Source organism: Mesoplodon densirostris, chromosome X, assembly GCF_025265405.1.
Source record: "Mesoplodon densirostris isolate mMesDen1 chromosome X, mMesDen1 primary haplotype, whole genome shotgun sequence".
Lineage (NCBI taxonomy): Eukaryota > Metazoa > Chordata > Mammalia > Artiodactyla > Ziphiidae > Mesoplodon > Mesoplodon densirostris.
The window spans coordinates 105,047,697-105,058,746 of record NC_082681.1 but is presented as its reverse complement, the minus strand read 5'-3'; the positions used below and the strand labels follow the sequence as shown (position 1 = coordinate 105,058,746).

At 44.2% G+C, this 11,050-nt stretch overlaps 1 pseudogene; it reads left to right on the top strand.

Moving 5' to 3' along the window:
* The first annotated feature begins 3,138 nt into the window (after positions 1-3,138).
* LOC132481723 (MOB kinase activator 1A-like) lies at positions 3,139-7,276 on the top strand (annotated as a pseudogene).
* Positions 7,277-11,050: the final 3,774 nt, after the last annotated feature.

The window sequence follows — 11,050 nt, the reverse complement described above, 5'->3', positions numbered from 1 at the left end:
GGGTCAAAGTCAAATAGCAGAAACAGTTGAGATTGGCATTTTAAATAGAATTTGGTGTTACCCAGGTGTAAGGAAAATTTCTGGTATATGATTATTGAAAGTCAGTTCTCCTACCATTGTGTAATAGATTTTTTAGCTCATTGGTCAAGCGTTCTTCCTTGTTTGTTTGTAGAACCCTCTCCCTCCCGTACCATGGCAAACAGACCAGAGAGAGTTAGTAAACAGAGTCCTGATAACTGTCACCTATATATCTTTTTATCATGGTCTGAGCACTTTACTACGGTATTTTAGGTTATTTAAACTTTCTAAAATCTCTTCAAGGAAGGACTTGTTTCCTTTCTGTGAATGACGAATATTAGGCTCAAAGAGCTTAAAATTTCTTGTCTCAGTTCTAACAGTCAGCAAATGGCAGAACCAGGTTCCAACCCAGATTTTCTGACTCAGAATAGCCTACTCGACCTTGGACGAGAGAATGAAGAAGAGTTGGTCTATAGAAATCTCATTTGCAGTCCATCCCCAGACCCAGCCAATATTCCCAGAATATATCTAACCTCGAAAAAAATCCTTGTAATGACTAGATTTCCCTGTATAACCAAGCTTATCTATTTGTGTTTCAGCAATACCTGTATTACACTAAAAAAGATCTGTGACCATTTTCCAAGATTAGTGTGGTTTGTTCTCTGAAAGAAAGAAAAAATTATACCAGAGCTTATTAGAGCTCCAAAATGGGGAAGACGGAGTTAATGCAAGTCTTTTTGTAAATTATCAAATTATCTTGACCTTCAAGAAAAGTTCAGAAGGAGCTTCCTTCATTCTCTCTTTCTATTATTTTACATTTTCACCTTTTTCTCAATACCAAAGAAATGTTTCTAAGGAGCTCCACTCTTGAGAACAGCCTGTCCAGCTCCTTTGGCTCCGTCTTCTCCTGTATTCAGAGCCATCCATATCTTTGCCTTCATGATCCTCAAATTCAGTGTTTCTCAGGGAGCCTTTAATTTGCTCTCTTTTTGTGCTTCTCCTCACGGGACCAGCAGGTCATTAGATGCCCTCTCTGTGTGTCTGCCAACCTAGCTGTACTTCCCAAGTCAAACTTGGGCTGTGTGGTTTGACAAATACAAGCATGCTCTTCGAGATAAGGGAAAAGGATATTAAAATTGAGATTGTCCCAAATCCTTTGGATGTATGGCACCATACCTATCTATGTATATCTTGTGTTCCTTTATTCTGTAGCTGTAACTTACCTTCACATGAGAGCAGAGGAGAGGGACTTGGATGCCCCCATTCCTGACTAGATATGTGATTTAATTCTGTTACTTCCTCTCATTCACAACACCTCTCCACAGATTCCTTGGAAAATAGAGACTGGCTAATTTAGAAGTGTTTCACGGATATGTCGTCACCCTCTTCCGAGTGATCTTACTCCAAATTCTTGCACATAGCATTTAATAAGTATTGTTGAATGAATGAATGAACGAATTGAAGTGAACCTGAGTTTATTTTAACTGTAGCACACAGGTACTCTTTGTGGTTAATATTCTTCTGTTGTCCATTCTCTGATTCTTGGCATGTGCCGCAAAGGTGAGGCAAAAGCTAACCCAGACTCTGAATTTTCCTGATAGTGTCTCTGATAAGGTTGGGCTACTTAGTGGCATTAGTGAGATGTAAAAATCTCAAATGCTTCTGATCTGCATATCTCTCCCTCATCACCACAGGTGATTCAGCCCCAGTTTTATTTGATCCAGACCCCTTGGATGTTGGGAATTTCCCCACTATGCATCTTTATCACTGCAGACTTACACCAAGACTCAAGGTGCTTTTGTTTTATGACTGAAATCTGTAGTATCCAGATCCTGACATATTTTTTCTCTGCACTAAGTGAACTCAGACTTGCCCTGAAACTCAAGATATGACCCTCGAAATGTAAAAGGAGCCTTTCTGAGAGGCAAAAACACATCTTCATTCTGCTGCCTGCACTTCAAATTCATTAGCTTGTTCCCAAGTCTAAAAGGAGGGTAAATGCTGAAGGTAGATGATTCACTGTGAAGTGTAGAGTTAATTAACGTCGTTGGCAGATGTTATATGACAACGGGGGACTCTATGGAGTCTTAGCACCTCCTCAGTACCTTTCATATGCTTGTGGTTGGGTGACCAGACATGATGCAGCCTAAACTTGAGTTGTCTCTTGCTCCTTTTCATTGCTTCCAGTGGTCATGCAAGATTGTTAATGTTGTTTTCAAAGAAATTCTAGATCGGTTACTTAGACCACTGAATTAAACTAGCTGGAGATCATGATCCTTTTGCTTTCCCTTGTCAATGATGTTACGACTGGGCGCGAGGCTCACAGTTTTCAACGTTCGCCGTCTCAGGACATCTTTATCCCACGTTCCTTCCTTAGGTCTTTGTGTGAGTCTCACGTGATGGTGAGGAGATGGCCAAGATGAAGGGAAGCCGAAGGGGGTCAGGAGTGGGCATTCTGAGCTCAGCAAGGAGCATAAACAAAGGTGTCAGGGCGGAACAGCACAGGACGCTTGGGAAACCGCAGACAGTTGCGCGACTTCTGTAATAAGTCCAGAAATGGGAGGAGATGAAGCCGGACAGGTCAGCAAAGCCAGGTGGGGAAGGATAAGGCCAGGTGGCGAGGGACAAGGACACAGTGTGGTGCTGTGTTGGGGCCTCCTCACCTGGTACAGGAGCCCCCCAGGGGTGAGCAAGGAGCAATGCTGTTAGACTTACACTTACAGAAAAAAATTAATTAAGTAAAGAAACAGGGAATTCCCTGGCTGTCCAGTGGTTAGGACTCCGTGCTCCCACCGCAAGGGGCCCGGGTTCTATTCCTGGTCGGGGAGCTAAGATCCCCCAAGCCGCGCGGTGCAGCAAAAGAAGAAAAAAAAATTACACTTACACTTACATGCATGACTCGGGCAGTTGTGTGTGTGGGGGGGGGGACTTGGAAAAGCACAGGCCTGGAAGAAGGAAGTCAGATGGGGAGGGAGCATGGAAGCCCAGGAAAGAGATGATAAGGGCCTACAGGAGGGTAATAGAAATGGGGGGGATGGGCTGAATCTGAGGCATATTTTAGGGGAGGGGAGGGGCCGGGCTGTTTGGCTGGCTGGTTGGGTGGATCTGGGGAGGGAAGGAATGAACCCCAGTTTGGCGGGTGCAGGGCGAGACCACGGTTGTTGGCAGCTGGGACTGACAACTCAGGAGGAGCAGCAGCAGGGTCATCATCCTTCAATTCAGCAGGATTTACAGAGGGCGTTCCTCGAGGTCAGGTAGCTGGAAGATGGTGAACGGGGTGCAGGAGACGTTGAGTTTGAGGTTCTGGTGACATACCCACGGACAATATCTGACGGTGGGAAATGGAACTTTGAAGCTCGAAGGAGGGGATAACAGATAAGAGAGATAACAGATCTGGGAGTCCCAGCTCATAACTGGTAGTCGAAACTGAGAGTCAGTTTATCTACCCAGGGAGCACGTGGCAGAAGGAGAACAATGGGCTTGGTGAAACTCTAGAAGATGTAAACATTAAAATGTTTCTATAATTCCCTTTATTGTTTAATAGGTAATCCATGCACATTATATGAAATCCAAAGGGTCCGAAAGGCACGTAGAGAAAAGTGAGCCTTTCTCCAACCTTGTCCCCTGGCTGTAGTGCTCCAAGCGCTGGGGGCCGCCTCCTTTATTGGTTTCTTGTGTATCGTTTCAAAGATATTCTCTACATATGCAGATATTTGCAAATATGTTTGTGGTTGTTGGGATTATTTCACACAGTGCCGTCTAGTGTTCAGTCTGGTCGAGCTGCGGTCCTGGGGACCCACCCACGTGCAGATGACTAACAGTCAGTGAGAAATAGACCTTTGAGGCTTGCAGGAGAGGTGTCAGCCAGAGCTAACAGATTTAGAAGACATCAGCTCACAGGTGGTAGTTGAAACTGTGAGAGTGGATTATCTAGTCACGGAGTGCTTATTTCCTCCTAGAAGTGCAACAGAGAGGGGAAGAGAGGAGTGAGCAATAGAGAGAAAAAGGGGGAGAGAAAGGGTGTGAACCTGAGGAGAAGTGAAGAAGAGGAGGGACGTTACTGTTTTTAGAAAATAAATTATTAGAGGAGAAAAAGAGAACAGTTCAAGTTGTGTTTTGTTCCAGATAGCTAACTGGGTGGGGGAGATAAAGCATTATGATAGAACGGACAGCATAGGGCTTTTGGAAGAGGTGCAGGGACGGACACCACAGAGACACACTTTCTCTGCTTGTTTAATTTCCTTAAGACTTACATTCTGGGAAGTCTCGCGAAGCCTTCAAAACTAGAGGCCTCTCAGTAGTATGCACTGAAAGTACAGGGGACGTTTTCCTTTTAAAAACATTCTAGCAACATCCTCCTCCTTTTGAATGAACCGGCCTCATGATGTCAGAAGCAGGGCACTCCAGCTCGGAGGTTCTGGGCAGTGGCTTGCTGGCCTCTAGTGGCCAGGAAGGAACCTCGCCGCTCCCGGCTCCGCCTGGCTTCACTGTGACTTCAGCGAGGAGAGGGGGATGTGGACAGGGGTTTATGCTAAGGGTCTTAGTTACTAACCACGTGGAGGGCTTCTTGGGAAGACTGGAGACGATTGGCGTCTTCATCCAAACCCCCATCTACCTGGATAACAAACTTGCTTTGGCCCAGAACAGATTATGGAGGCAGCATTTAGGCCCAGACTCGAATTCCTTGTTTCTAAGATGTAGATAATATTCTAAAGATAATGCTTTCCAGTTTCTCTGGTGAAAGGTGCAAAAGTAGATGGCAGGTAAGATAGGTTTGGAGCAGACTCGTGAGCATGTGAGGAGGAAGATCAAATGGAAACAGCGAAAACCAAACAAGTGTGTAAACTCCAGAGGAGTATATACATAGACAGCATTATTTTGGGGAAAACTCAGTGATCATGTGGCCTCCGTCATAGTTTCCTGAGCAACCTTTGCAACTTCTCCAAGCTTCAGCTTGCCCATCTGGGAATAACGGTACGTCCCGCGGGTATGCGTTGCCGAGATTACACGAGTCAGAACGTGAAGGGCTTACTTCACCTTTCACTGTGCAGCGGTGACACTTATTAAAGTTTTAATAAATTTAGCTATTATCATTATTTTACTGTTTTAGTGTTATTATTCTCTAGGAGATAGAGTCCCATCTTCAGTTTTAGGACAGACCGGGAGAATCTTTCCCTAAATTGAAATTCTGCTTGAGAGTTTATACAGGTCTTCAAGTACATGTTGATCCCACTTAATTAAGGCAGCGCCTAAAATTCCTCATAAAGTTCTCCTCAAATAGATGGAATGCTCCTTCTTCTAAGGGGAAAGATGTACTTGAATGGCCTCTTGATATGAAGATACTACAGAAGGGATCTAAGTGGACTTTGAGGGGGTTGACAAAATGGACTTCAGAGCCCTTGCAGGCCTAAAGTTTTAAATCGCATGACTCTCTGACCTGCTTATTGCCTGCAAATTCTTGAGCAGAGGTAGACAGCAGAGGAGACCAAGAGACACATCTCCGCACAAGCCCGTGGTTGACCCCGCCCTCCACTCTGGAGGGAAACTCCATTCTTTCGTCCTCAGAGCCGGCCACTCCGGTCCCTCCCAGTCACACAGGGATGCTCCTGCAATGGCACAGAGGATGCCCGTGACAGCAGCCCCCCTCCCAGCACCCCGTGCCAAGCGTGCCTTCCAAGTGGAGGAAAGATGGGCATCAGGCTGAAGTAAATCAAAATAGTAAGACTTTGCAGGATGACTGGAAAAACGAAGAGACCTGAGTAAATAACTGAGAGCAGAAACTGGCAAGGATGACTTAGATGTCAGTCTGATCTTTGCATGATGTAAACATTATAACTTCTAGTGTCTCGGCAGAAAACAGTACCAATAATGTCACGTAATTTGTCAGTTCTGCCTGATGGCAATAGCGGTCATAGAACGCTGTGATTCGTGTGCAGAGGGAGAAGCTATCCATGCTCGTATTGTGACATAGAACCCCCATACACTCCATTCTTCTTTATGGAAGGGTAGACTAACAAGTTGGTGAATGGACTGTAGTAAACACTAATAATGGACTATGAATTCCTAAGGGGGATCCATGACTATAAATCAGCAAACGTTTCAATGTAGAAGATATTAGAGGCTGGAATTACAGGGCAGAATCACAGTCATATCAAAAGAGCTCACGTTATTGAGCATCTACTGAACCCCGGATGCTGTGCCACCTGCTTTCCATGGATTTTCTCATTTGCTCCTTGAGACCTATAGCACATTTCCGTATTTTACAGCTGTGGATATTGGGGTTCTTTAGAGAATTTCTTTCTTTCCCTTCATATAATTTAGCACAGTTCACAACTCTCTATTTATTTGTTTGGGTACTTGATTGGCGTCCAACATTATAATGGCAATGTAAGTGAAGCCTTTTCTTGTGCCACGTAGCTGGGTCCATCTTCCTGTCTGGGGAGGTGGGGGAAGCAACCCAGGTGTTTGCACCAAGTTTGACCCCTGCTCAGAGCAGCGCCTGCCCGGGTTTTGCTGTCCGCAGACTGAGGACTGTCTCCCCCTCCCGGTTCCTCTGAGTACAAAGCAAGCACTGCAGTCTAATGGCCTCTCCCTCCCCCACCTCTCCCCTCACCCTCAAGAAGAAAAGAGCTTCCTCTTCAGCAGCCATTCTTCTCATACGTTCAAGTCCAAGAAGAACATCCCCGAAGGAGCTCATCAGTACGAACACGTAACACCTGCAGAAGCACCGTAGGAAGTGGGAACGTGAAGGGAGCTGTCATGTTGTCCTCAGGAAGAGGACCTGAGTGAGTGGAGGACAGTTAACACTGTGGATTTCTTCAACCAGATCAGAACTCTGCGCTGAAACAAGCTGTCTAGTCACAGCTGCAGGTCCAAGATCGGAATGTCATTAGGAAGTTGGTGCTAATTTTGACACGAGGCGCACGTTCTGCTCCGAAATATTTCGACCCTTTGATGATTTGAGTTCAGGATGAACTGGATTGTGCAACTCTTTTTCCTTCTAAGATTGGTGTCGCATTTCCCCCAAGTCTTATATCGGTGGTAAATACTATTCTAAAGCATCTGTTCAAAGTTGACTGCCCATCTTTCTTACCAGCACTGTGATTCTGTGACGCAGCTGCCAGAAAAGGCCCACCATAACGTGTCCGTTAAGTACTTTATTTTATTGGTTCAAGAGTTCAGTTTGATTGATAGATGAGAGTTGGCACCACTTCAGCAATTCATTGAGAAGCTTGCGTTGAAAGACAGAGTTCTTTAACACAGTCACCCTCTTGCTTCATGTACTGCTAGAGTTACCGTATTGTTAACCTGTCCTAGACTTGTGTCAGAGGTTGAATTGCATCCCCCTTCCCCCCTCAAAATCATATGTTGCCGTCCTAACCCCCCCACCCAGTACCTCAGAATGTGACCTTATTTGAAACTAGGGTACTTGCAGATGTAATTAAGTTAAGATGAGGTCATTAGGACGGGTCCTAATCCAATACGACTCGTGTCACGTAAAGGGGAAATTTGGACATGTAGACGTGCACAAAGGGAGAATATCCTGTGGACGTGAAGACAGAGAACAGGGTGATATGTCTACAAGTCCAGGAGGGAAGCCATAACAGATCCTTCCCTCACAGCTCTCAGAAGGAACCAACCCAGCCCATACCTCAATTTTGAACGTGCAGCCTCCAGAATTGTGAGACGATGCCTTTCTGGTTTTGGAAGCCATCTGGTTTGTGGTACTTTGTGTCCTGGCAGCCCTAGCTAATACAACTGGTGACACAAACTTTGAGAAAACAAAGACACCCATTGTCTGTGTTTACTGATAAAAGGATTCCCAAGGTAGGTTGGCTTCAAAGCAAGAACTGAAGAGCATAGCTGACTTTGACGTACTCTAAGACCTGTTATTTCACGAAATCACACTTGGTTGTAATACGTGGTGACTAACCTGTACTTTATTAGTTTACCCATTGTTCCTTTGCTGAAGAAGTTGATTGACTCTGTTTCAGGTGACAACATAATGGATAGTGAGCATTTCGCCCAGTAATTTATTACTTTCCAAAAGTTTCCAAACCAAATTTCCTAACAATGCAGTCACACCATCAGATAGGTTTTTGCTGCACTTCAATTTAGACATTAAAAAGAGACATGTTTAGGTTTTCTTAACCTTTAGAACATTTGTATTATTTTGTATTTTCAAGTTTGTGTGGCAGTGCTTTTATAGATAAGAACCTACCTATTTATCTCTATGTCTCTACGTATCAATCTTAAAAAAAATCCATGCTTGCCATTTTAATAATCATCATATGGCATGTATGGTGTAGGAGCAACCAAATTTTTTTCCTAAAATTCCTTTTTTATTTTATAATCTTTATTTGAGATTTGTATCAATATAAACCTACCTAAATTGTCAGGAGGGCATATCTGTGTATATCAGAAACGCTATCTTTTACGTCGTCTATGGATCATCTTGTAGATTTTTATTTTGAAATGCCTCATTCAAATTAATTTTAACATATGAAGAGTTTGGTTAAGAAAACAAATCTTCCAAAAAATTATCACAAACATAGTTTGTCAAACAATAGCTTGTCATAGTGTCAAAGCTACTATTTTCCTTCATGTTGTAGTGTGGGAGTCCACAAGCTTTATCCCAATAAAGGTAAGTTAAGGAAAAGCACAGTAAAAGTCATGAAGGTGTGCCAAACTCATAGCACAGCTAAAGTGTTTATTTATAGAAGAAGAATAAGTAAAATATCTTCCTTCATGTTGGTAATATACAAAGGCTGAATTGAGCCCTCATAGGAGGGTTCTTCTTTTTAACTCTTTTTGTATCCAGAGCCAATTTCCTTTTCATCTCACCTGAAATAAAGTATCTTCCCCTTTCACAAGAAAACACCTACTTTTCATTTGGGTCCTAGGACTTGGTAAACTCCAGCTAACTGTTTAGAACATACTGAGGCACAACAGGTGTATTGGAAGATGTGACAGACAGAAGAAGCTTTAAATTCCCCTACGTTCTCTATTTCAGAGCTGTGATTTTTTTTTTTTTTTTTTGCCGTTGGCAGGCCTCTCGCTGTTGTGGCCTCTCCCGTTGCGGAGCACGGGCTCCAGACGCGCAGGCTCAGCGGCCATGGCTCACGGCCCCAGCCGCTCCGCGGCACGTGGAATCTTCCCGGACCAGGGCACGAACCCGTGTCCCCTACATCGGCAGGCAGACTCTCAACCACTGCGCCACCAGGGAAGCCCTGATAGTACTTTTTGTTATTTATTTTTGTTATCCCACTAGACTATAAAGAAAATGGTTGTTTAGAAAACTCCATTTTTAATGACTCAATTTTAATAAATTCTCAAATACCTATGGACTTTAAAGGAAAAGCTTTTCATCTAACTTATATCATTACTTGTGGCGGTAAAGAGTGGGTTATCAATTGTGAAAAAAGAGAAAAGCCCTACCTGAAACATTCCACGATGAATGTTGAAGCTAATCCAAGGTTCCCTGTCAGCCATTCTGTAGGGTTCCATTTGACCACTTAGGAGCAAGAAAGTGAGTGTCTGGATACTGTTTCGAATGTTACCGCCTTTCGGGACTTTCGTGGTGGTCCAGTGGTTAAGACTCCGCCCTCGCAATGCAGGGGGCGCGGGTTCGCTCCCCGGTTGGGGAACTAGGATCCTGTATGCTGTGTGGCGTGGCCGAAAAATAAAAAATAATTGAAAAAAAGAATGTTACTGCCTCTCAACTTTAAATAAACGTCGTCAATTACCTTTATTTTTCCAGCAGAAATTAACTTATAGTTTTCAACCAGCGTTGCCTTTTCATCTCCATTTCTAATATTTCCGGTATTCTCAAACACAAGGGCCCTCACTTTTCTCCACGTTTTTTCAGAATAGAAATCCTCTCTGTCCTCCTGACTAAGCTTCGAACCACACGTCATCATATCCCAAAGACAGATTCATTCCTAGTTAGACACAAATCAAAAGTTTGTTAGTAATTTGACACTTATAATGTCCTTTATTATTTTGAATAAGTACATTATCACCAGGTACACCAAAACACTGATACAGACATTACTTGTTTGCATTCAAGGCCACGGAACCGAGAGTAGGACGGAAACTGGCAGTGGAGAGAACGGGAGAGGATGACATCTTCCTGACTTGGCTAAGGAGCCAAACTTGGAGGAGTCGCAAGAAATCCGTCTGCCTTTGAGTGCTGTCTCCCTTTCCATGTGTCTCCCAGGGCCCTAAGCCAGAGTTTCTTGCTCCCCAACTCACGCTCCCCTGCCTCCTCCACATCAGAAGTCCTCTGTTCTCAGTATCTGTGATCTTTGCTCCTTGTAGCTACTCACACTCATGGGGTGGGTAGTGCTTGCTCCATTGTGCAGTTCATCTGTGGTGCTTTAATCTTCAGGCCTTTAGAAGAAAAGCAAAGACTTGTGGATAATGATGCCATCATGGATCTTTGTTTGAACATGGGCAATTCCTTGTGCCACAGTGTTGGTTTTGGCAGCCAAATGTATCTTATTCCTCTTCAGACTGTGAATAAATGTGGAGGTTTTACAGGGCTGCTAGCTCGCGAAGGGTTTCACGTTAGACTTGTGGAGTCCTCGCTCAGGTAACCTCCTAGTTACCCTAGACAAGCAAATCTGCACTCGCCGTGACTTTCATGACAACAAGGGAAGGTTTTTCTAGTACGGCAGAGGCCCCAGGGACAATTCTACTGGTGATTTTAAGTTTTTCAAGCACTGCTGAGTTGTCCTTATTATTCTCTTGCCTTCTCTCTGGGTGGTGAGGTTAAACTAGAAGTGGAGCTTCTTAATCATAACGTCACTAGCGCATTAGCAGAAAGAAATCAAGCCCAAAGGGTATAAGTCCTAGAAAGTTGTTTGCAAGTAGCCTCAGTAGTGGTGCTGCTGCTCCTGCCTGTCAGTGTAGAAGCCCAGCCGGAGAAGGCCTGGCCGGGACAGTAAAGGAAACAAGGAGGCCCCTGGGCTGAGGTGGCTCGAAGGCCACTCTGGACGTGAACTGAAGTCTAAGCCTGCATATGCCTCAA